This window comes from Anabas testudineus, chromosome 22 (assembly GCF_900324465.2).
Source record: "Anabas testudineus chromosome 22, fAnaTes1.2, whole genome shotgun sequence".
Taxonomy (NCBI): domain Eukaryota; kingdom Metazoa; phylum Chordata; class Actinopteri; order Anabantiformes; family Anabantidae; genus Anabas; species Anabas testudineus.
In genome coordinates this window covers 2,420,000-2,446,178 of record NC_046630.1, presented here as the reverse complement: position 1 = coordinate 2,446,178, position 26,179 = coordinate 2,420,000, and the positions used below count along the sequence as shown (strand labels likewise).

At 37.9% G+C, this 26,179-nt stretch overlaps 1 pseudogene; it reads left to right on the top strand.

Annotated features, from left to right (window-relative positions):
* The first annotated feature begins 810 nt into the window (after positions 1–810).
* Positions 811–25,105, top strand: LOC113148441 (annotated as a pseudogene).
* The last annotated feature ends 1,074 nt before the right edge of the window (positions 25,106–26,179 follow it).

Sequence of the window (26,179 nt, the reverse complement as noted above, 5' to 3'; positions counted from 1 at the left end):
GAAGCATGAATGGCTGTAAAATGCCAAAATAATTATTAATATTCTTCAGCGCTTAAGAGCAAAACAAAACGCATGTTGTCATAAAAACAAACCAAAATGCCTCTAACTTCTTGTGATGAATGTAAATACTAACTACTGATGCTGCTGGGCTGATTAGATGCTGCCAGCATGTGAGTGTAGGTAGACACGGGCTGCTGTGAGCACCTGGTATCACTTGGTGTCTGGATACTTCTCTGTGGTCGATGTTATTACTGCAGTGGGCGACTCCCACTTCAAACCTCACAGGCTTTCCTTCAAAGTAAATATAGAGCTGCCGGCCTTTAATAAGAAACCCAATCAGGTGGTTTCCTGACCTCTTGCTCACACACATTCATATACATTCACCTAGAGACAGCCAGGCAGACATGTGGCAAGTCATGAGCGACATTTCAGTCAGTCTGACACAACACACAGAAGCCGAGGACTGAGGACATTGTTTATGTTTGAATAATGTTTTTAGGGCATATTTTAAGTGAGTGTCTGTTCATTAGGGTCGATTGTTTAACCATTAAAAAAAAAAAAAACGGAAAGAATTAATCAGTTAAGTGCTTGACTGAAAAACTACTTTAAGCTATTTTTGAGCACAAAATACTAAGATTTATATCTCAGTTTTGTGAATTTGATGTATTATTTATGTGAAATTAATAAAACATTTTGGTCCAGTTATTGTGATTGAACTGAAAAAAGCAGTTGAAATCGTCATGCTGGGCTTGTTTGTTGTCCAAATTCTGTTACAATGAACTGGTCAAAAGCACAGACCTGTGAATTCTGATGTTTTATCTTTTTCTCTCCACCTTATCTCCACCAGTCCAGCCGGCACATGGCAGTGCTGCAGCAGCAGCAGCCCAGCAGGGAGGCTATGAGATCCCAGCACGTCTGAGGACCCTACACAACCTGGTGATCCAGTATGCCTCCCAGGGCAGGTACGAGGTGGCTGTGCCCCTCTGCAAACAGGCTCTGGAAGACCTGGAGAAGACTTCTGGCCACGACCACCCAGATGTGGCCACCATGCTTAACATCCTAGCTCTTGTTTACAGGTTAGTTTGTCAAAGTCTATTCACAATATTAACTTATCAAATGTGGTTCTTTATGAAAACATATTCCTGAGGAGATCTAATGTTGAAACATTATTTTGGTAACTTCTGCTTTTAGTTTAGTCCACCGTGTAAAATGTGACGCATATTTACAAGGTTTCATTTAACATAATGTATGTTCTCGTTTTATTTCATACATCAAAGTAAACAAAAAGGTTATGTTTGTAGATTGCGCTGGATCATAAATCCTTTAAGGCCCCCACCACTCTGAGCATTTTACAAGACTTCTCCCAGGATATTGCTGAATACTGGGACAGTGTTTGCTTTTAGCACTGTTTGGTAGAAACATGGATAAAAGGAGTGTTTGTTTTTTTACTCTCTCATCTTTAAAAACAATAAATAATGCAGGAACTCTCTTCCTGCAGGACCTGAACAGGTACATAGAGTGTTTCGTGATTGGCCTCCTAATTAGAGCCCGATGCCTTTCTGCTTCAGATGTGGAACATAGCAAACATAGCCCAACGCAATCAAAGATTTACAGTGAACGTTAATTTCCCAGCCCAAGAAGGAAAGAACAAAAGAGTGACACACAAGAGCTGGAAAAGTGTTTTATAGGGCTGGTCCAATGTTTTCTTAGATCTATAAATCTAAATGAATGAATAGTCGGTGCAGATTTTTAGTCTGGTTACAACAAGGCAATGACAGACTGGGTGGACTTTCTGTCACTGGACTCTTGCTTTGACTGTGGGAACTTCTGCAAAGCTGCTTTTACCATGTCATGTGAAAATAATGGGCTGTTACTGGAAATTGTCACCATAGTTTATGTTTGTTCTCTTTCTATGTCATTCTGCCCATCTGTGTCTGTCCTGTCTGACTCTGTTTGCATCTGTCTGTCAGAGACCAGAACAAATACAAGGAGGCAGCAAACCTGCTGAATGATGCTCTGGCCATCAGGGAGAAGACTCTTGGTCGGGACCATCCAGCTGTAAGTACATCATTCTCGACACATCGTCAAACATACTCGGCTGTGGGCTCAGTTTTCCTTGTGCACAAGCATCCTCAGATTTACACACCGTAGGGGCTGCTTTGGTAAAGCTCTGATTTAGGGGAAGAAAAACATAGTTTTAGTCTGGACAGAGAGCGTTTACATATTTATCAGGTTAAATGTATTTGTACTCATAGTGCAGGAAATATGAAAAATACCTATGTAAAAGCTAAAAGTAATAAAGGAATAGAACATTTTAGAAAGCATGCCAATTCACCTTCTTTCTAAGTAACATAACAAATGATGCTGCTGTTGTACCTGTAAGGTAAATATGAAGCTACAGTCTGCACCTTGTTAGTTTAGCTTATCCTAGCGACTGGAATCAGGGACAACAGCTAATCTGGCTGTGTCCAACCAACCAGCTGCTTTAGTCTTTATGCTAAGCTAATGTTAAATGTCATACTTCCCATAGAGTTGTTAGTGACATCATTTTCTCATGTAACTCTCAGCAGGAAAATAAACAAGTATATGTACCAAAGTGTTGCAGTGTTGCTTTTCTAAAAAGGGCACCAATAGTAGATTCCAGACTGTAATGTAATAAACACTCAAGCTGAGCTGTGGCAGTTAATGGAAGAAGAAAATGAGAGTTCTTTATCTTGTAAGACCAGGCCTCTGGCAGGCTGAACCATCCATCTACCATAATGTGTGTTTTATTTTCCCACACGGTCATAACCTTCTCCTATTGACTGTGCAGCTATTTCAGCTGCTGCGTTGTCCTTGTTTGCCCTCTGGGATCAATAAAATTAAAAAATTATTTATACTCAGCTCCCCTACCTGGTAACACAGCAGTAAAGACTGAAAGTCACATCTTAAGTGTTTGATTTCTAATTGTTGTGGTGTACAGAGGACAAAAAACATATCTACGAACCTGACTGTAGTTTAAAATACATCTGAGCTGCTGATATATAGCTTTAATGTGTTACCACAGCGTCTTACACATTTTAAATTGTACCTGCTCCGTCACCGATCTCCCAAACACCTTTAATGTGTTTCATAAAAAAGAAGATTTGTCAGTACACATACAGCAGGTCGACTAACTCTGTTAACCCCAGCAGGGCTGCGTCTCCACTGTCTGGACCTCCACTGCGCTCCATTTGTGAAGCTGAGGTTAGCCCCCCTACTCCTCTCGTACCACCTCCATCCTCTCATCCTGCCACCAGGCTCTGATCCTTCTCTGTTGTTCAGAAGAAATCGTAGTTTTGGCAACAGCATAGCCAATTAGTGAAAAATGATTAACTCTGATTTTCTTGTCACGTTATTTTGAATCTAGTTATTTGATTCTTAAAATCTTATTCTCTTCTACTCACCTTTGTCTTCACCCTTTGTTTGCAAGTTTGTTAGAAATGGTTCTTAATTTGAATCGATTCCACAAATAAAGCATTTCATTAGAAATCTTTTTGAATTGCCTTTTAGGAAATCCTGACTCAAGTATGAGCATGCTGGACTTTCTGGTCTGCATCACTGGTTATATACAGTGGCAAGAAAAAGTATGTGAATCCTTTTCAGCTTGATGACAATCTACAATTCATGATCCTATATCCTCTGAAAGCTTCTTTTAACTTAAAATTTTTGAATGGTTTTTGTCAGTCAGAGTAGCTCTAGTCCACACCCTTAAAATGTTTTTCTTAACTTATGCTAACATCTGACTCCAATTAGCTTTATTATTCTTTATGGTTCTTCTCAATAAACATTTGTTAATACTCTTGACTTTCTTGCCACTGTACAGTATATGTGGGACGTTTTTACATAATTCCAGATCAAGTGGTCTGAAGCTGTGTAGCTCAGCATGGCGGCTCATGGCTGTGAATCCTGGCACTTATGAATATAGGATGTCAAATTCTGCAGCAAACCTGAAAGGTAGCAGGGTGGGACTCGCCTCTAAATGTGCTCTCTTCTTTATACCATGTCATTGTGACCAAAATCCTGGAGGGAGTGTTTTCCACTGAGGGTTTGAGAGACAACAGGCACTTGTGGAAGTGCTGCTCTTTTTGAGGTTTCTCCAGAGAACACAAGGGTCATGATTCTAGTTTCTGCTTAGACTTCACAAAGCTTTAAGTATCTGAATCTTGAGTGTTGAGTGTGCTGTTTGTGGACTTTGTGAATCTGCTGGGTATTGACAGAAAAGCCTCGAGGGCTTTGGATAAATGGCGTGTTGGTCCTGGATCAGTGGGAGCTGTGGCTCCTGGCTTTATGATTGTGGCTTTACAGAATCTACACACAAATGATACTGAGCCCAAAATCAAATGAAGCAACAAAGTTCTTAAAAAAGGGTTGAAACTGTATGAGTCCTCTCCCATCTCCTGTCTCCTACTTTAATTCACCCTGAATCACCCATCTGCCCTTCCTCCCTTCTTTCCCCCGCTGTCCACATGGCCACCAGATCCTGGTCTGACTCAGAGATGAGAGGTGACCTCCGGGTGCCTTTGTAGTCTACCTCCTCCTGAGTGCACGCGTTGGGGATTCATACTTATGATTGGGATCAAATTACCACCCTACTTCCTCTGTCCACACGCCCTCTTCCTCCTTGCTCACCAGATCAATGGCACTGTGCTGCTGTGGTGGAGTCTTGCGGTTGCACCCACACAGCGCACACAGATGAATGATCGATGTTGGAAAAATATTGAAAAATAATAAATGTGTTTGTGTCTCTGTCAGGTCGCTGCCACCCTGAACAACCTGGCTGTCCTGTATGGGAAGAGAGGAAAGTACAAGGAAGCGGAGCCTCTGTGCAAGAGAGCGCTGGAGATCAGAGAAAAGGTGGGTCAAAGGTCAAACACCATGACAAAGTAGAACCTGTCAACAAATATAATACAACAGATTCTACTGATTCTACAGCTACAATCACTCTTGCAAACAAATTTCACTTCACTTTCAGGCAAACTGTGTTCTACTTGGGTACAAAAAACAAAACTCGATGATTCAACTTATGATGGTTAAAAGAGTCACTGGCTTTAAAGGGGAAAACACTTTCTTTTACCAGAATAAATACTTTCTGTGTATTTTTAAAGTTTGCTTCGCTCCTGTCCAAATTGTGGTATAAAGTGTTTTTGGCCAATCCGTCTTCGTACAGACTACAGAGAGAACTAGGAACAACAAGATATTTATGGAATGTCATGTTTGTTAGAGGCAGCTGAAACAACGGCTGGCGTTTCTCATTTGAACCAGGATTTGCAGTAGCTAATAATGAGAAACTGCTAACTGACTAACTGACTCTACGCTGCTATTTGCTAATGATAAATGCAGCAGCACACAGGAAGTCCATGCAGTGAGTCACACATCCTCAGGAACTGCTCAGGACATCTCTAATTCAGAGTAGTGAAATGTCACATTTGGCAGCTTTTTTTACTTACATAATTCTCTCTTGACTTATTCCTGCTTATTCTCGTTCTGCTGTGTATTGTTCAGAGTGTTTTCGAGGTGCAGCCTTACATTCAGACTATTTTCCCTCAGCTCCAGTTGGGTGCTTACTAAACTGCTGCTCAGCAATCCTGAAAGTATGAAAGACACTTTATTATTCAGTGTCTGTCCTCAACTCTTGGCTTTGAACATACCCTACTTCGTTCTCCTTCTCCCTCCTCTAAGAAACAGACGTCAGCTTTGGTTAAGCTGAGAGATTTCATTTTTATGCTACTTAAACTTCGATGATAAAGCCCTCGCTTTAAGCTGTAAGATTTGCCATTAGGTTTTCCAGCACAGATGAGGCAGCACGAGGCGGCTGTAGCTGAGCTGCTGAATCAGAAAGAATGTTCTTGTCTTTCCTGCACTTCTATTTTTTATAGATGCTCAGTAAGCTCAACTTTTGAGTTTGAGAATCGCAGACAGTGGGAGGACTGTAGGTAGCACTGCTCACATAGCTCACAGAGAAGCTGCCAGTCTCCAGCAGAGGGGGTTTGATCTCAGACCTCTCACTGAAAAAAAAACAAAACAACTTACCTGGTTTACCTTTAGTTTTAATCTTTAACCTTCAGAATTCTTCCTCAGTTTTTCTGTCTTCTTATCGTTCACATCTCCCCTGTTTTATAAGGCTACAGTGGTTTCTCAGTGAACAGCAGCCAGCATTACTTTTCCATGTCTGTTCTCCTTTTCATTTAGTCTCTTTTACATTTCTGATCTCCCTCTCTCTGCTGGTCAGACTCAGATACAACTCTTACAGCAGAGAGGCAGATATAGTTTACTGTGATAAATGATGTTTGTAGCTACTATCTTATCAGGTCAGTAGTTCATCATTTTGTTAGATACAGACATATAGATGCTGCGTCACTTTCACAGTTTACTGAACAACAGAAGGAGAAACAGATTCCCCAGCACCTGGCCACGGACGAGTGATAATTTCTCACCCTGGATTAGTTCTGTTAACCACATGCCTCACACATGTTGTTTTCTGATTAATTCACCAAATGTTGTTTCATCTGCTTGCTCCTGGTCCAGGTGCTAGGGAAGGACCACCCAGATGTGGCGAAGCAGCTGAACAACCTGGCCCTTCTGTGTCAAAACCAGGGCAAGTATGAGGAGGTGGAGTATTACTACATGAGAGCGCTGGAGATCTACCAGACCAAACTGGGTCCTGACGACCCCAACGTGGCAAAGACCAAGAATAACCTGGTGAGAGGAATGGAGGCGGGGTGGCAGCAGTATTTCACTAATGGAGGAATTCAGTTTTTGTATTTTAGTTTACTGCAGTAAAAATAAAAATAAAGATTTCAGTTCAGATTAAATAAGGAATGGAGCGCTGCAGGTAATGCTACATTTTAGTTGTTTACCTTCTGCTAAAGTGTAGCATACCTAATTAAATTTAGTGGTTAACATGCCACGGGGTTAGAGTTTCATGAGGGTTAACTGTTCATTAAAGTAAAGTCTGTAGCTGGTGATCTAACATGCTAACAGCCAGGCTAACATGATTCTCTCGGTTCCTCCTGAAAGGTCAGCACTGTCAAGACTGCTTTCTAATAGTCAGCGGCACAAATTAGCATGTCGGAGTTCACCAAAGTTCAACTTCACAGAAAAAAATCTGCATGTATTTACGTCCACCCACGAAATCCACCTATTGCTGCAATTACACTGAGATGAATGGTGTTGTTCCACTTGGATAACTCAACCATTTTGTATTTAACAGTTATTAGTTGTTGGTTTTACATATCTTTTCCAATGTCGTATTGACTATTAATTGTATGTTGTTATGTGTTTTTTATCCATAGGCTTCCTGTTACCTGAAGCAGGGCAAGTTCAAGCAGGCTGAGACTCTGTATAAGGAAATCCTCACTCGTGCTCATGAGAGAGAGTTCGGCTCTGTTGACGGTACGATTACAGCCAGTGTCCTCTCATTCAGGGTGACATAAAATAACCGCAGCACAAACATAGAATCCCTGATGTTCTCATGTTCCAATGTAAAGGTTAATATTATCAGGCTGCTGTAAACAAAAACGACCTTTCAGCTGAAAAATACAACTGAAAAAAAAAAAAAAAGTCATGTGTATGAACCATATTCTTTTCAGAACCAAAATGACGACTAAAAATGTCTTTTCTCCTGCTGTTTGTGTGAGCGAGTGTTGTCACAAACAGATTTCTATGTTTGTGTGTTTGAGGGTTTTTGTTTCTCTCTGCAGATGAGAACAAACCAATCTGGATGCATGCTGAGGAGAGAGAGGAACAAAGCAAAGTAAGCGTCTGCAAAGAACAACAGTATAACTAGACAGTTTTTTTAATAAGTTATATGCATGTTTTATTAGTGTAACGTTTCACTGCTGCCGCTAAAATATTATTATATCATATTATATTAAGATGTCATGCGTGTTTAGTCAAGTCAGAGCTAGAACAAAGATATGTTTTTTGACACAAGCACATATTACACATATAACACTGACAGTAGACATTAATCTACTGTGACTGTATTATCGTGTTATTTAAGATGGAATAGGAAGGATTGACTTGCAGTTGATTAGCAGATTAAGTTTCAGTAATGCTGATGATGATTTTTTCAACTAGGAGTTATTTGTCAAAGTGCAGCAAAGCGGCAGAACCCTGGTCCGACTATAATCCCACTACTGAAAAAAAATCATTGTATTTAAAAAGGCTGGATTAGTTTAGCTCGTTAATGCATGTTAATGTCACACTTTGGACATTGGGCCTGTGCTATTAATTATAACATCTGTTGTAACATGTTGAAAGTGTTTATATCTTAAAGCATATTTGTGTAAACTGAGGAACATGATCTTTGTCTCACAGGGGAAGCAGAAGGATGGCTTCACCGTTTGGAGAATATGGAGGCTGGTACAAAGCTTGTAAAGTCGACCGGTAAGTTTGTACGTTTGAGGCTGGGTGATTTTACCAAGATCAAGAAAGACGATGACCACACAGGCCAAATGTTTTAGTTGCATGTGCAATAAAACAGTATCAAGCAAAAAGAATGATTAGAACAAACAGGAAAGGTCAAGAAATGACTATTACAAACATAGAAAATGATAAATGATGATGGAGTAATTAAATCAGTCAAAAAAACAAAATGACATGAATACGACATTAACTTCTTCTTTCTAAATATTTTCTAAACATAGTGAACTCTTAACAATTTAAATATTTTGGCTGTAATTAAAAAGAGACGACTCATACTGTCTTGTCACAACACAAGTTTCCTTAAACCCTCCTTCTTCTTTTAAGCAGTTTGTTTGAAACTCTAAAAACCTAAAGACAAAATAATAAAGCTTGAGTTCTGGCATTTATCAACATATTGCTGTTTGAGCCTTCATCGCTCTGTGTGATGAGATATTTCTGCTTCTCGTTTGTGCAGCCCCACAGTGACCACCACCCTGAAGAACCTGGGCGCCTGTACAAGCGACAGGGCAAGTTCGAAGCGGCTGAGACTCTGGAGGAAGCTGCCATGCGTTCCAGAAAGCAGGTGTGGTCTCTGGATGATGTGACTAATGACACAGGATTTCTAATTGGGGTTTAGACACAAATGTGCAGAGAGAGTACCATTTAGATTAAATGGGTCAGATGAGTGTTTAACCCGGGGTAAAAGGCAGAACATACGTTCTGGTAAAACAAACTGAGCTTGATATGATAAAACCCAGCAGGCTGCAGAGGGAATCTGATGGGGTGTTACTGAATGGAGTCTACTGTGGAGATAAAAAGTGGGCGGCAGTGGTTAAACCCTGCAGCTTTTGTCCTGAATGAGGATTTCCTTCCAGGATTTAACATCAAGTATCTCAGTAACACACATGTCATACAGTACTGCAGTAGAAATTCAGAGTGGATTCCTGTGGTGGTGCTATAATTAAAGCTGCAGAGAGTAAAGTAACATTTTCATAATTACAGTAATTAAAATGTAAGTACCTGTACAGACGTGTACAGTATAAATCTCTGTTAAACTGCTCTCAAAAAGTGAAATTAAAGGCAGAATGTTTGTTTTAGTTCCACAAATTGCAGGTCAGTTTCTCTTTTACATTACTCACATTGACAAATCCTGTGTCACAAGCTTTTGGAATTTCAGCAATTTATACTAATTAATAAAATAAAGTCTTTAAAGATAGAGGAAAGTGAGAAGGTGATTCAGAAGAGTCTGACATCGCTGATCCACTGTTTGTTGTATTGTGTTTTTCCCTTCTTGAATAATTTATCCTTCAGACAGAGTCATAATTATACCAGGGCCTTCTCAACTCTGCCAAGTAGTTCCTAAAGAGAATTCGCACTGAGCTGATTTTAATTATGCATTTGTCATAAGAAAATATGTATTAGATTGTACAATTAGTCATAAAATGTGATCTAATCTTCATCTAGGTTAAGAGTATTAACAAATATAATGTCTAAAATAATTGTAATCTTTTATGTCTTTAAAAACAACAGTAAAAACCTCATAGTGCTAGTGGAAAAAATATGTGAACCCACCCCTGGCAGCAATAACCTCAACCAGGTGCTTCCTGTAGCTGTGGATCAGACATGCACATTAGTCCATTCTTCCTGTAGAACTGCTATAGGTCTTTGCCCTGACTTGGCCACTCCAAAAGGAGGATTGAATTCTGAATTTCAGAGTTTCAGCTGACGTACAGACATTCTCACATTATGGAATTCATCTTCCTCCCTAATCAGTGCAAGGTGACCTTTTTACACCAGATGTAGTTCTGTTTGTTCTTTCCAAATAGTTCAATATAGTTTCACCAGTCCTCAAAACATTTTGTCAATGCTGTGGAGTGTCAATGTGCTCTTTGACAAACTTCAGACGAGCAGCAATGTTCTGTTTAGTAAGTAGCAGCTTCCTTCATGGTGTCCTATCATAGACACCCTGCTAGTTCAATAGCTAGTTCAACCTACTGTAAACTCATGGACACAGATGTTAGCCAGTTCCAATGATGCTTGTAAATTTTTATCTGTCTCTCTGGGTTGTTTCTTTACCTCATTGATGAGTGGTTCTTGTGCTCTCGGGGTCATTTTGACTGGCCGTCCACTTCTTGGTAGTCACAGTCCCAAAGTGTCTCTGTAGATTGTTTAACTAAAGAATTTCTAAAGTCTCTGACATCACTCTGTAACCCTTTACAGCTTCTTGTAAATCAACAAATCTTGTTCGTAGATGCTCTAAAAGCTCCTTTTGACGAGGCATAGCTCACATAAGAGTATTCTCAAACTCAAAAAGAGTGTTTTGGGGTTTTTTTGTCAGTCGAAGTAGCTCTAGTCCACATTACAATTTTAACTTAACTTATTTTAACTTACGCTAAAAACAGACTTTTTTTGAGGTCATTATTCAAATACTTCATCAATCAAGTAGCACTGTGAGATTTTTATGGTTGTTCTCAATATGAAGACATGAAAGATTTATTTTGTGTTATTATATTTGTTAATACTCTTGACTTAGATGTTTTTCGTGTGATGAAATCTACTTTTCAACACATACATTCACTGTATATCTGGATGCAAAAATCCACAAATGACTCTATACACACCCATCATATTTAATTATGTTTGATCCAACAAATGTCTTTGTTCATTTTCTTTAGTTCTTTTTGACTATGAATCTATGTGTGTTTCATTTTCAGTTCCTTAGTTCAGTTGTTTTAGCCCAGAAGAACTGAACTGTAAATATTTTTAGGTTACTTTGCGTTTCATGGAGTCATCTGGTGACTTGGGTGAAGATCAGGACCATGAATACTCCTGGTTTAGATCTAGACGTGGACTCTTGTTGCATATTATCCGTCATTTCTCTTTTATAGTTTTATGTGCAAAAAATCCCCAAATAAATGTAGGGGGGTGGCACCAAACAATAAAGCTCCTTTTCTGCAGTAAACAACACTTAGACTGTCTTTCACTTGAGAAATTTGTTGAGGAATGTCTAAAAAAAGAGTTTTCCTCCATTTTGATGCTGATGTAAGTGACTTGTATGACTGAATTAGTTTCTACTGCTGGTGTCTAGTGGAAGAAGTCTGTGAAGGCCTGTGTTCAGCAGGTGGTAGGAGACTGTGGCTTTAGGGTTAATTGGATTTGATGCATTGGTTCCTGTTCTTGTCAGCTGTGCAGTGCAGCTGTGTGTGTTACAGTGCTCACAAGCTGAAGCAATGCTCAGCTTTAGCTTTAATTAGATTAGTTGAATTGGCATTTATTGCTGCCCTGTGTGTTTATCAGGGTCTGGACAATGTGCACAAGCAGCGCGTGGCCGAGGTCCTGAGCGAGCCGGAGGCCCGTGAGAAGCAGCGGAGCCGCGAGAGTTTGACTTCTGACACAGTGAAGTACGAGAGCGGGCAGACGGTGGCGAGGAAGTGAGTATGAGCGTGGAGTGGAACGGGTGGTAAGTACAGTACACAGCCTCAACACATCACTGAGAGTCTGCAGGTCAGGGACAAAGACAGATTTATATGACACGGCCTCCATCTATCTAGACAAAAGCCACATACAAATTAATGTCTGCTAAACATAAGATGAATTACGAATTTCCAAAGGAAAAAGAGATCAAGGCAACACCGAGCCTCCAGTTACACCAACTTGGTTTGGACAAGATTAATAAAAATGCAGCTGGACCACCATCTAATGAGTAGTAAAAATAACATTTAGGATTTGTTCCAGTTTCAGTGGTCGTCATTATAGAATTGAAATGTTTGTCAGAGTTGATCCGTGGCTTCTGTTTAGGGAGATGTGATGAAGCTGTTACTTTACCCATCATTTATTACTGGGGCCAGAAGTGTTCAAATTATGGAACTAGAATAATTTTGCTCTGTGCTACACTGATAATGCTGATTGACTGTCACACCTAGTCTCCTCTCTTGCAGTAGTTATCGTTTATACTACACTCTCATGGTGATTTTCATTAATAAGATCAAGTGAAAAGCTTCACTTGTCTGAATCTTAAATCTCTGCTTTAGTCATAGTGTTTCACATTTACGTAGATCTGTGGTCATTATAAACACCTAACTATCCTTCTGTAGAACTAACCCAGGCTCTTTTCAGAGTATCTGCAATGACTAGTGACTGCATTAGCAGAACATTTAGATGTAGGGTCGCTGTAGGCTGCTCACAATCACCATCTCCCGCTCAGAGCTAGCCTGCTCACATAGCAACAGTAGTCATAGTTCTTTGAACAACCAATCAGCATCTCCTCCTGTACCACTGGGAGGTTTGGTGTGAGACACATTGACATCTACATACAGTCAGCCGGTTATTAAGATAGAGCCTCCGTAGGCAATCTCACATCAGCAGCTGCTGTCTGGACCCATTTATATCAGGAAAAGGAGCCTGTCGTGTCTGGAACGAGCTTTAGTTGGAAGTAAAATTTTAATAATAGTGCTTTGTGTTGCCTTTCATTCTCCATTAATCAAATAGTTGCTGCATAAAAGAGAAAAACATTTAAATGTAAATAAATTGTTGATCAGATCAAATATAGTTGATCCAGGAAAAGGAATCAAATTACAATTCTGCAAATTACAGCAGAAGACGACCAGAGAATTAGTTAGTGTAGTAGGAGCATACAGAAGACTACATAAAAAGAAGTAAAGGAAAGTAAGGTTTTGGTCATCAACAAGTAAGAACAGTGTTTTATATACATTTAGATCACAGTGGTATAACACATGCAGCTTATTTGAATGATGGGGAAATGATATAATGTAAAATAAACATTTACATAATGAACACAGAACACACACACACCTCCTCAGTTGTCGAACTAGGTTCTGTCTTTCACCCTGTCAAAGAAATCACCACTTCCACTACAGCTCTCTCCACAGGCAGGTGTGAAAACTGTTTTCTTCTCACTTCTTAAAAATAAGTTCTCTGACAAACACAGTGACTCATCAGTCTGTTCATCGACTCAACTTGGGCTCTGTACTGTACTCCTTCTGCTGATGTTGTCCATCTTTGTGTGTACACGTATCTCACCTTTGCATTTGTTTGATGAGCTGCTGCATGAGGATGTTCAGTAAACTGTGATTTTCTTTTTCCTCATTTCTTTTCTTTTTCTGTTGTTTGATTTGTCAGCATGTTAGCAGCCAGAGAGGAAGGAAAGTAAAACAAGTTACCCTTAAAACACCATAAATTCTGCTTCTGTTAAATGTCAGACTCCAGGTTTGTGATTTCTAGTAAATATATAAAGAAAAAGTAAAAAGTAAGAAAAGACCTAAATGTAAAACATGTAATGATGAATTATTATAACTTATGTGCTGTTTTCCTGCACTGACCTGATTGTCAAACAATGTCAGACAAATAATAAGAAAATAATGATTAATTGTAGTCCTGCTTATTCTGATGTCAAAATGATGTGAGCAAACATTAATCAGCAGATATTAAGTTTCACAGTTAATAATCAGTAGCTGTCGGGCTGCTCTCATGTGTGTCCTACCTGCACCCCCTCTCTGTTTACCTAGTGGTGATTTATCAGCGTTTAACTGTCGTCTTCCTGTTGTCAGTGTGTTTATGACAGAATCTCTCCAACTGAACACAAGCTCCACTTAGTGGCCAAATCTGTGCATCGCATCTCAGCTGCTTCAACCAGACGACGTGAACAGTTTATTTGACCTACATCACAATTTTAGCCCTAAATGACAAGATGAGCTTCGAGCTGATATCTGTCACACACAAAATTGACTTTTAAAGCGTAGTTGGACATGAGAAGAATTAAATAAGTCAACGGGATATGTGTCCTGAATCCTTGTTAAAACAGGTTAATTAAGTCAATTTAGACCTTTTATTCGATTTTGAATGTTTCACCTGAAGCAGAAATGAGAAGGTATGAAGTGTGTCTAGACTCAGCGGAGGAGACCCAAGGCCATTTTTATTTTACCAGAAATTAAAGTTTCATGGAGCAGAGATGGAACACAAATATTACTGTGTGGCCTGATTTTAGAATAGAACTTAACTCCCCTGTACTTAACTTATTCAAGACTTCGTAGAAGTATGACCAGTAATAGTTAATGTAAAGATAGTTAATGAAATTCTTGATATAAAGTTATTAAAGCACTAAAAGAGGCATTACAGGATTACAGTGCAAAAAAATTATTCACATTCGCAAGTCCCAAATGTTCCATAACCACTTTTAAATTATTGCCACTGAGCAACTTTACCAAACAAATTTGTACAAACTACTGTTCAATTAACACAAACATTAAAACATTTAAATCATCCGGCTGAATAAAACTCTGAAACCGTTGGAGATATTCTGTCTGATCTGTGAAACTGATTAATAACCTCTGCTCTGTCTTTAACTTCTGTTCCCATCTTCCCCCTCTTTTAATTGTTCCTCCCAAACTGTCTCTCTCATCGTACTTTCTTCTTTTCTCTCTTCCACTGTTTAAACTCTTTCTCTTCTCTCCCTGCTCCCGTCCGGCTGGCAGGCATAACTCCAGATGCCTTGTAATGGTTCTAAAAAACTTGTCTTCTGCATGACGGACGCCTCACCTCGCCTCCACCCCTTCAGCTTTGCAGTTTTCTTCTCCTTCTCTTTTCTCCTCCACCTCTTCTGGGTTCTGGTGGATTTCTTCATGCTGGGTTCAACCAGAGCGATAATGTTGCTTCTGTAGCCTCCTCTCAGCTGTGTTTGGGAACATTTCGGGGTGAAATGTGGGTCTGAATCCAAACGTTTGTTTCCTACTTGTCTTGAAGCACTATGTGAATCTGCTGTTGGTGGGAGAGAGGACCAGGGTGATGTCTCTTTATGGCAACATTAAACCTGTGCTTCTTACCTTGTTCTTTAACACTAGCCTGCGTTTCTCTTCTTCCTCACCTTCTGTCAGTCTCCACTGTCTTTAAACTCTTCTTTCATTTTGGCTGTAGAGTCGTTTGATCGGTTTTTGGTGGAATCATGTGAACAGACAGACTTTGTGACCAAGGCCTTGTTCTATCAACTCTCTTTAAAACTTAACTCTCTCCATTTTAACTTGGACTCCGGACGCATCAGAATCTTTCTAATGACATGGGAGAATGAGGAAAAATGATGTTGGTCCATGTTTAATATGTCAAGCCAGTCTGTTAAAATACAATTAGCATTTTCTGTGAGAAAGTACTGAGAATGCCAATTAATAAACATTTGATTGATTTGATCTCCTGAAACTTTATTAGACAGAAGAAAGGAAACATTTGATCCTGAAGTTATGGCCAAACCTCCACCTTCTCTCACAGTGGAGTCTCACACATAATAGCTGCTTCCGCAAATTCAATATAATATGCAGCAAATCTGATACGGCCTTTGTACGTAGGCTTAAAATTAAGAAAGTAATGCTGTGTCTATAGAAGACGTAGGTGTAGGGTGAACTGCTGCATTCAGGGAGCGTACAGAGTATATACTGAACCATGGATTTGAAAAATTGTTAAAATGCTACTTACAATAGAAAAAAGTTTCCTCTTCTACAAATTGCATTAAAATAAAGCTTGATTTAAAATGGTCAGAGTTCAAACTTTAATCTCCTTTCTCCCTCTTTCCTCTTTGCCTTTCCCTCTGCTGAGATTAGAAACTCTCCTGCAGTCCGTGCAGTTTTACTCATCATGAACATTAAAAATCATTAGTGGTGACTCAAAATGTCTTCAGCTCATAGTGACTTAAGATGCTGTAAATAACATCAGCCTAACTCGTCAGCATGACGAAGAGCACTGTTGATTGTGGCTCTGTAGGTTCCTGCTCCTATTAGAGTTTAGTCATTAGTATCTCTCTGTGCTCTGTGTCAGCTGTTCACAGTGATATTAGACTAAGCTACAATATGTTGTAATGTCAACGAGAGGACACGTTAAAGGTAACGGGGTTCATGCACGATGGCTCTAAACAGAACAGTAAAGGAGTAGAAGATTTCAAGCTGCTGCAAACTGAAACAGAGCCTAAACACTGCACATCCAGCCTGTTTACCTTCTGTATATCTCTGTAAATAGATGCAGGGGTGGGTGGGGGTCACAGTAAACAGCAATGTTGCATTTGTTGAAAGTCTGGGAACTGAATAGTCTTCTCGTCTCTCTTCTTTGCTCCTGCTACTAATCTTCTGCGTGTGTTGTCCTGTTTGTGCATCTTACAGTTTGTCTTTCTTAACTTCTAATAAAACCTAAACTCTTTGCTCACCTGAACATGTGCCTGTCGCCTCTTTGTGTGTTCCCTCTGTTTTCTGTGTGCGCCTTCATACCTGTCAGCAGCAGCACTCTTGGTACTCAAACTAGTTTTAATTGGCTGGAGGCAGATGTAACTCCCAACATCACTGTTAATCCTGCAGTAGTCAGGCCACATATTTGTCCATGAAGGATTAAACACTAAAGAAAGGCATTAATTCAAGTAAACATTCATGAGTTCTGGATCATCTCAATTCATCCCTGAAGTCAAAAGCAAAAGAACCACAGCTAGTCAGCTCCTAACATAGCACTGATATTATCCATCTCATATTTATCAGATTCTGACTTTGCTGGTAAGTGACAAGCGAGAGCAGGTTTCTGTAAACTGTTCCACTCTGTACATAGTTTTATCACAGCTTGATGGAAAAATTAAGGGATCCTTATCATAAATGGTTTATTATATATAAGTGTTTTAAATGTTGCCTTTTTAACCATTATTTAACTATTTAATTAACAGTTTTAACACATTAGTAATATGGTATAAGAATGTTTTTATGTATTACAGTATATTTACTACATGTCTTCATTAACACCATCTAGAAATCTGCTCTAGTTTGTTTAAGATCCAGGATAATTATAGTGATTTCACAATTCGACTGTAAGTCTGTTAGACAAACAAACGATAAATGACCACTGGGCCTTGTTCAGTCTGTGCTGAGGACTTCGGTCAAAAACCTGATCCAGAAATACGCTCAGTTGGAGCTGGTCTCCTTTATCCACCATAGAAACAGAGTCCTGATTTTTGTTGGTTTGTTGGTTAATGAAGAACATTATTTCAAAAAGGACACACACATTCCGTGTATCAATAGACGGTACAATCTGCTCCATACAGGAGCAACAAAATAGGTATTCTAATTTTATTCCTCAGTTTGTAACTTCACTGGTTTTCAGGTGAGTGTGCATTTGCATTACTGTGTCTTGTATGCACGAGAAGTTGTGTGTGTGGGGGGGTGTATACGCACTCTGTATGTGTGTTTGAATGAGTTAAACCTGTGACATTTTCCATCAGGATGGCTCTGGATCGCTGAAGAGGAGTGGCTCCTTCAGTAAACTGCGAGCGTCGATCCGTCGCAGCAGCGAGAAACTCGTACGCAAGCTGAAAGGCAGCAGCTCCGCACGAGACAGTGAGCCAAAAAACCCCGGGTAACTACCCCCCATTCCCACCCTGACACCTGATGACTTTCACTTTATGCACTGGAGGCCTGTTGGATGTGCCGGCCCTCCGGCCCTCAGCTCGGCGGTTGGGGTACTAACCAAAAACAAAAGAAGGGATTTGCTTTACTTTGCTGGTGGTGAAGGGGTGAAACTCAAAAGCTGTTTGCACATAAAACGAGGGAGGGAGCTTTTACCGCCACATAACACTTGTCTTTTTCCCATTGCATTAGTTTACTTTTATTTCCTCACATCGCCATCTACAGTATTTATTTTACTCAGACACACCGCCCACAGCGGTGTTATTATATAATTACTACTATTGTTATACTACAAAAAGCTGTAATATTGTAAAGAAATGTTTTAATTGCAATATTTCTTAGAAAATATTTTAATGTTCAGAACTAATTTAAACATTTTGAGGTACAAAAAAAAGTCATAAAAGTGAGAAGAACATAGAAAATAAAAGTGTTAAAATTTTAATATCTCAAGGAGAAATATATTTAAAAATAAAAAAACAAACTGGTCTAAATATTTCAATAAGTAATTTGTAATATAAGAACATTTTGAGAATATGAAAAATTACTTAATTATTAATCACTAATAATTATTTAATTAAAAAATCTAACAGTTAATAAAACTGTATGCTGTGACATTTTAAGGATAAAATAAATACATAAAAACTTTTGTTCCATCTAAAAATGGAATATCTTCAGAAAAAAGTAAAGTTAATATTCAAGAATACCAAGAATATTTTCAGAAAAATGTGCAATACCTAGAAAAAAAGTTCAGATATTCAGAGAAAAGCTGATGTTTTTTAAAAATTGTTGTAAAGTAGAAGCGATTCTGAATATTTCCTGTTTTGGCAATAAACAGAATATATCAAGAAAAAAAGGGACTAAGAAATGTTTCTATATTACTTTTATTGTATTATATATTACGTAATACAGTAATAAGAAAACAGTTATTGACAAATCTTCTGAATTCCTCTGACTCCTGAGACGTCTGCAGTGGCTCTTCCACTGTTCCACTGTTAAATTAATGAAATGGGAAAATTATGCAGCTACTTCACACAAAACATCTGCAATGAGACACAAACTACTAATGTCTGCCTTTGATTTGCGCCTGTGGAACACATTTACTTTTTTGTTTCACCTAATAGTTACATCTATTTATTGCATTTTGTGGCTTTGGACTATTTATTTCACCTGGTTTGAAATATAGTTCAGTTTTACTCAGCTTTGGATTTGTATTATTTAGTTTCTTTATGACTCTTTCTTTGAAAAACCAACGTGTCTGCATGGCTGATTTCATTTAGAATTTTCTGTTGTGGTGAATTTTTATTTATGAATAAATTTTTTTCATTTGAATGTCTACTTGCATGATGCCTCGTCTGTGTGCTCACTCGTTTCCATTTTCCTTTCTGTGCAGCTCTTTTCTGTTGCTCATTATGAATGTGACAGTTTCACTGTCATCATCATAATAACGACTTATCAGCTGTCAGTAACGTTAAATCACTGCAGAAATGTCCAATCTAACAAATTACAAACCCAGAAGTTTCCCAGTCACTGTGACAGTTTACAGAAGAGGTTCACAGGACGTTTTTTGAAAGAACAAAATGGAAAAACAGTCAAAAAGGCCCCAACTCGGTTCTGATTTGGGATTATGCTGTTTTTTGGCAAAATAAAAGCCTTTTTTGAAAATTCAGAATAGTTATTTAATTGATTTTTTTTTTATTCAAGTTTTTTTTTTTTTTAATATTTACACAAAACCTTTCCACAAAATTATATATATATATATATATATATTTAAATAAATATATTTAAATATATATATATATTTTTTTAATTATATATATTTAAAATATAAAAACTATTTTTTCCACTATTATACCCTTCACCAGGTTATGTATCCCCATATAAAAATGAGGAATAATCTATTCCACCTTTTAATATCTGTCTCAGTATTAATAAACTAAAATCTATTTAAGTATATTAATCCACTTTTCAGTACATTTACTCATGTGTACTTGGATGTTTTGTGGTCAGGATGGACGTGTTCTGCAGCTTCTGGAGCTTTACTGACATTTTTGTTCAGGCATGAATGTTGGTGTGTGCATGAACTTTACTGACATGTGTACTGTGACTGTGTACTGTGTACTATGTCAGAGTACAACTCACCAGTAAAAAGTACTGGGTAACAAAGGTTCAGTAAAGATCTTAGTACTACTTTGTTAAAGGTGGATAAGTCATTTACTGAATATGTTTTACTTGGTAAAAAACGTACAGCTAAGTAGTAGCGCTTTTAGGGACGAAGGTGGTTGGAGGTATAATGTGCAGGACTGGAAAACTGCAGACTTTAAGTCCAGGGACCTGTGTCAGGTTGGGTTTAGGCAGGAAAACCACACTGGTTAGGGTTAGAGAAAGGTTGTGGTTTTGTTTAGTTAAAAAAAAAAAGAAAGACGTGAAGTGATTTTTTTATAGTAACATATCCTCAAACACAAAACATATTGACAGTTGAGTTAAATACACTAGAACCTTCATTCATTTTGTTTTGGGGGTTGTTTTAAATTTTGTACAAATAATTGCTAAAGTTACAAAAACACATAATTTGTATATTTTAAATACTCATATTTACTTTACAAGGCCATTTAAATAATTTACCTGGTGAACCAAAGCAGTTAAAACACAAAGCAGTGATCATGTTGGAGGATGAAGATGTCCTGGAGAGATCTGACACAACCTGGCGACTGTTTACGTAGACGTATAAACGAGTGGTACCAACATTTTACATTTAATCAGAAAAAGTTTAAATATATCTAACGTTGTGTTTGAAAATGTCACTGATGTCAATAACCAACACACACATCACATCACTAAACTAAACTCCTCACACCTGACTCTCCCCTTAACCTCTGACCTCTCACCCCTCCTCACCCTGCCTCCCCCTCCTGCATGTCACTGCTCTGGGTGCAGCATGAAGCGAGCCAGCTCTCTGGGGGTTCTTAACGTGCCGGACAAGGCTGCGAGCGACCGCTACAAAGTAAGGAGCCCAAAGAGTCCTGAAGCGTTTACTGGTGACGGGAGAAAGTTGAATCGCAGTAATGTTTTTATTTAGCTTTATCTGCTTTTACGTTGGTATTTTTACCATCATGAAGACAGTGAATAACACTATTAGTCAAAAAATACAGTTTAATCATCAAATCTGACAAAATCTTTACGTAAACAATGAATTAGATTAATAATCCATTATTCAACCAACAGAATATTTATAATCATCTTTTTCATCATTTGGCAAAGCAAAAATTCAACTCAGTGTCTTTTTAAATACGACAGTTTGCTGCTTTTCTCTGTTATTTATCTTTGTACATTTTACATATTTGAGGTTTTCACACTGACAAAACAAGCATTTTGATGTAGACGCCTTAAAATCAGACAGTGTTGCTTTTCTTGATGCTTCTTATATCTCAATAACTAAAAAAAAAAAAAATACTGCAGTATAAATAGTTAAAGTAATACTATAAAAACTCAAAACTTCTGCAAAGAAATAGTAAACTAAGAGTGGTTGGAACCAAGCAGTAGTGGAAAGAGTAGTAGAGCTACTACTAATAAATACACTAAATAAATGTCCTGCATTCTTTATGTTACTGAAGTACAAGTACAAAAGTATCAGATTAAAGTAAAAGTGCTCTTCGTGAAAGGCTAATTTCACATTACTGAATATGATATTACTAAATGAATGGAGCTTATTTTAATGACCTGATCTGCTGTTTTGTTGTTTTAAACTAAGACAAAATATCTTCTACTCAGTATCTATGTAATAAAACAACAATTTCCATGAAAAATGTTATATTTGAGTTTATAGATAATTAAGAAACAACTTTCAGACGTTTAAAACAAAACAAATGTTTCTACTAACTCAGTTCACCAGAGAAGTTAAAACAAACTTTGTGCAGAGACTTTTCTACACGTCTCTCTTGATAAACTGGAGGCAGCTCTGTCACATTTAGAACAACGTCAGCGTAACTCACAGACTAACTTCATACGTCATTATTTTAACTAATCAGCACAAATTATTATGATGATATGTGATGATGATATTACTTAATTGACTCAACTCAGTTTAAGAAGAAACTAATTTGTTTTGTAACACTGACACTAAGTTCCAGTTACTTTATCATACGTTTCATTTAGTTTCTTATTTAATAAAAGTTCAGCTCACACATCAGTCAATTTCAAAATCAACTTTGATTTAATCCGATGTTCGATCGGGTCAGTGTTCACAGGTCTTTGTCGTTTGAAGTTTCGATGTTTAGCTAAAGTCCAAATCGTTTCCGTTCATGCTTTTCATGAAGAATCCACCTGTTGGTTTTTAATCTAATGTCCTTTCATATTTTCTCCAGGAACGAAATAATCGTCTGAGTAACAGTCGAGACCTGAGCGCCAGCCACACTGATCTGGCGCGTTGAAGGTTTCCAGCTCTGAAGAGGTGAAGAACGCAGATCTCTCCTCTGGCATCGTCCCTCCTGAACTTTGAACGCTCCTCATTGTAAATAGCTGTTTGTGAAACTATCTTTCACACTGTAGTTCAGCATCAGTCTACCAACTGTACAGGTTTTAATCTTTCACTGCACTTCTAAAACTTTGTGCTGTCAGAAGAGGATTTGTGATGTTATAATACTTTTTATATCCGTACACATCGAACAGGATTAATATGAACATACAGTTACCTTCTGTATGTTTTTGATCAGAGTGTGTAAATCTTTTCTGTCTTAACGACGTGCGTGTACTGTGTGCGAGTGTGTGCTGGTGTGGGTGATAGCCCTGTCAGATCAGATCAGCCCCGTTAATATGTTGTTAAGCTGTTGCTTGAATGAAGGAGCAGATGCAGAACAAAGTCTTAGTTTCATTAACATTTCTCATGTAGAGGCCAGAAGTGATTTCATTGGTGAAAAGTGAAGGCGAAGGAGTCACAAGGTTAAAATGTCCACCAAAACTAAATTTCATGGTAACTTCCCAAACAACACGTTATATAGCAGTTATTACTGAGCTGCATCATTACAACACATCAGACAAATAATATTTCATGTGTGTTTGCTATTATAATTTAATATATTCTATATATTATATATTATAAAATTATGCCCATGATATGCCATCATGCTAAAGCTCGGTAGCTTTATGAGCAGCTCATTGATGAAGTGAAGGAATTGTCATTGATCCCGTCATCATGTGCTGGGTGAGCTGTGATCAGTTATCACATGTAAGATCTTTTTCACAATGAACAATAAAAAAACTTGATCACAAGAATCACAACTTCCACTACAGTAACCATTAGTGTCGTCTGCCAGAGTTTGAATCTTAAATCCTTTTTAAGATTTTATTGATGCTCTGTTGTGGTTTAACTTCGACTGATGAGAACAGTTCTGTCTCTGAGAAATGTTGAACTGAAACGATGGTTCTGCAGAACACTTGTCCAAAGACGTCTTTTTGTAGGCCGACCCAAACATTAGCTTAGCTCTGTGTTGAATCGGCAGATTTCCAATGGAAGTTCTGAATTGGGTTTTGGATTTGTTTAGTTTTAGTTTTAGCAAATAGCCGTTAGAACTTTTTTATCTGAAGCAGAAAGAAATTAAACAAATTTATTTGTATCCTTAATACATTTAAAATCCTTTAAGACAGAAATGTTGTAAATCTGCTGAGACCCACATCTCAAACGCTTCTTCACTTATGTTTTCTGTTTTTCTCAAATGTTCCGTCCTGTGTGGACTAAATATTTTTGCTATTGATGTATCAAGTTCGATGTTTACATTTGGGGTTTTGTAAATGATATTTTATTAGTTTCTTGTCTTTGCGCTGCTCTGGAGATTTTCTTTTTATACTGTAGGTTTCTGTTTAAAGTCTTCAGAGAAGCAGGTTTCAGCTTCAGAATAAAGACACAAGATTGAATTTATTGGCACATGAAGGCTCGTCGACACAATCTCAGGATAAAGATTTCAAACTCTGAGAGCAAAAATCCCATCACTCTACACTTTTACACATTGAGGAGAAAATGTTACAAACCTTGTTTACGTCCAGACAACACTTTACCGCGTGAGTAAAGTCGAAGAAATCCAGCCAGAAGTCACAAATTATTATTTATCATGCAACAATAAGTCTGTAGCATTCAGAAAAGACTTAATTTACAAATGTCTCAGTGTCTGTATCACCAAAATAAAGAGAGACAACTAGTTTTTTATTGTAGTTTAATGAATATATATATGTATACAACGGATTCACCTATTAGAGTTTAAGGTTGTGTTAAACTGGAATTAGTTTTATTTTTACATTACAGCAGCCAGATCAATCGCACAAAACAAACAGTTTAAACATCAGTATCATTAGTTTTTAAATTCAGAAGCAAACATTCACTTATCTACATTTTATAACGATTTGTCTGATTGAGTTATTTTCTGTTCCCAGAAATCAAAAATCAAAGTTGAAGCCCTGAAGTGTAAATATAAAATCTGAGTAACTTGAATAATATTCAGGCATTTCTTCCTTCTCTGTCACTTCTGGTCGTAGTGGTTTGTTTTAAAGTCAGATCCTGATATTTTTCTTTGTATTGATGATTTTTATTGACACTGTTTGACGTTACAGGTCAGAGCTGAGTGTGTTGAAGCTTCATGTCGACTGTTGATCAGTCTGCTCATCGACCTGCTTTGTGCTTTTTTTTTTAATGTTATAATTGTTAATGCAGAAGCTCCACAAAGTAACGAGGCACATAACGTACTGTCTAATGGTTTTGATGATCAGGGCAACAGTTGTGAGTTTCATATGTTTATACATAAACATACAAATTGTCCCAGATTGTTGCTCTGTGCACCGCTGCTTGTACATTAAAGAGGATAAATCTGAAGACTTGTGCAGAGAACTCACCAAGGAGGGAAAACTTCTAACCTTTATTCATACACAGATTCTATTGACGTGGTGACTATGATGATATGATTGTAAATGTATGGATTTATAAAATCATACAACAGTGAAAAGAGATTTTGTTTACGAAGGTAAAGATCTCAGTTTGGTCTTTAATTCCTCCCCAGCTGTGGCCACATGTGCAGTAGTACTGTGGATGTATATATTCTCAGAGAGGAACACAAAAGTCTTTTCTTTTCTTTTGATTAAAGGGTACATAATGAATGAAGGTAAAGGTAACTTTGACGTGTCTGTGGTCTGTTGGAAATGTTGCAATATATAGAAGTTAATTAAACCTAATTACAATAAATGTTTAATTTTTCACGTAATGTTGCTGCAATGTTATTTTTGTCATTTACCATTAGATAACATCATGTCCCCAAACAGATTTCTGGCCATAAAAAGCAAAGAATCTTGCAAAATCCGACTAAATAAGCTGTTGTTAATGTCTGTTTGTAATGTTTTTCATTATTCATATATTAAAGTTAACATTATCATGTCTTGCTTTGGCATAGAAACAGTCAAAAATACAAAAAAAATAATTTGCAGGAAGAAACATTAGTAAATCTTCACATTTAAGAAGCTGTGACTTGGAAAATTTTGAAATTTTATCCCAAACTAAACCGAATTTTCTGCTTTTAACTGAAATATTGCAACAACTACTGAACCAGGAACCAAGAAATTTAGTTGAGACATTTATCCTCCCCTCAGAATTTCCATTTAGAGCCACAGTCAGTTGAAATTTCTGAATCACTTGAGTAAAGTTTTTTTCCTGAAGGGACGAAAAATGCTCTATTACTTATTTTACAGTGTGATGAGATTTCGTCAGACCTCCAGAGGGCCTGAGGTCAGTTTCAGTTACATTTGCAAAGCTCTACCTGGGCATTTATAATATTAGTTACCATGGCAACATAGAGGATGCTGCACCCTCCCCAGGTACTGAACCATAGTGTATCTGTTCTTTGCACATGTGCTCCTGGTTTGGGTGTATTTGAAATTGTGTTTCTCCAAAAGCTGCAGGTCTCCACTGCTCTCCACGTTACACACAAGACAAAACTGTCCTGAGCACTTCACGTCATGTATACAGTAAATACATTATCCTGTGTGCGACTGGCATTCATGATACTACTGCTCCTCTCCCACATGTCTCCTCCTCCTGTGCTGGTTATTATCACAAGATCTCATTATAGTGTCGTTAGAGAGAAACCAGGTCTATCAGGGTGTTAGCATGAAGAGGAACTGTGATGAAGCAGAGAAAACGGGCACTGAAGACTCAGCTACACCTACACAAACTTATTTTTATTCTTGAATTGCACTGTAATTGTGGAGAAGTTTTTTTTCTGCCAATTAAAAGACGACTGTCACCTTTTCACATAAGCAGCAGTGATGTTTATTGTAAAGCT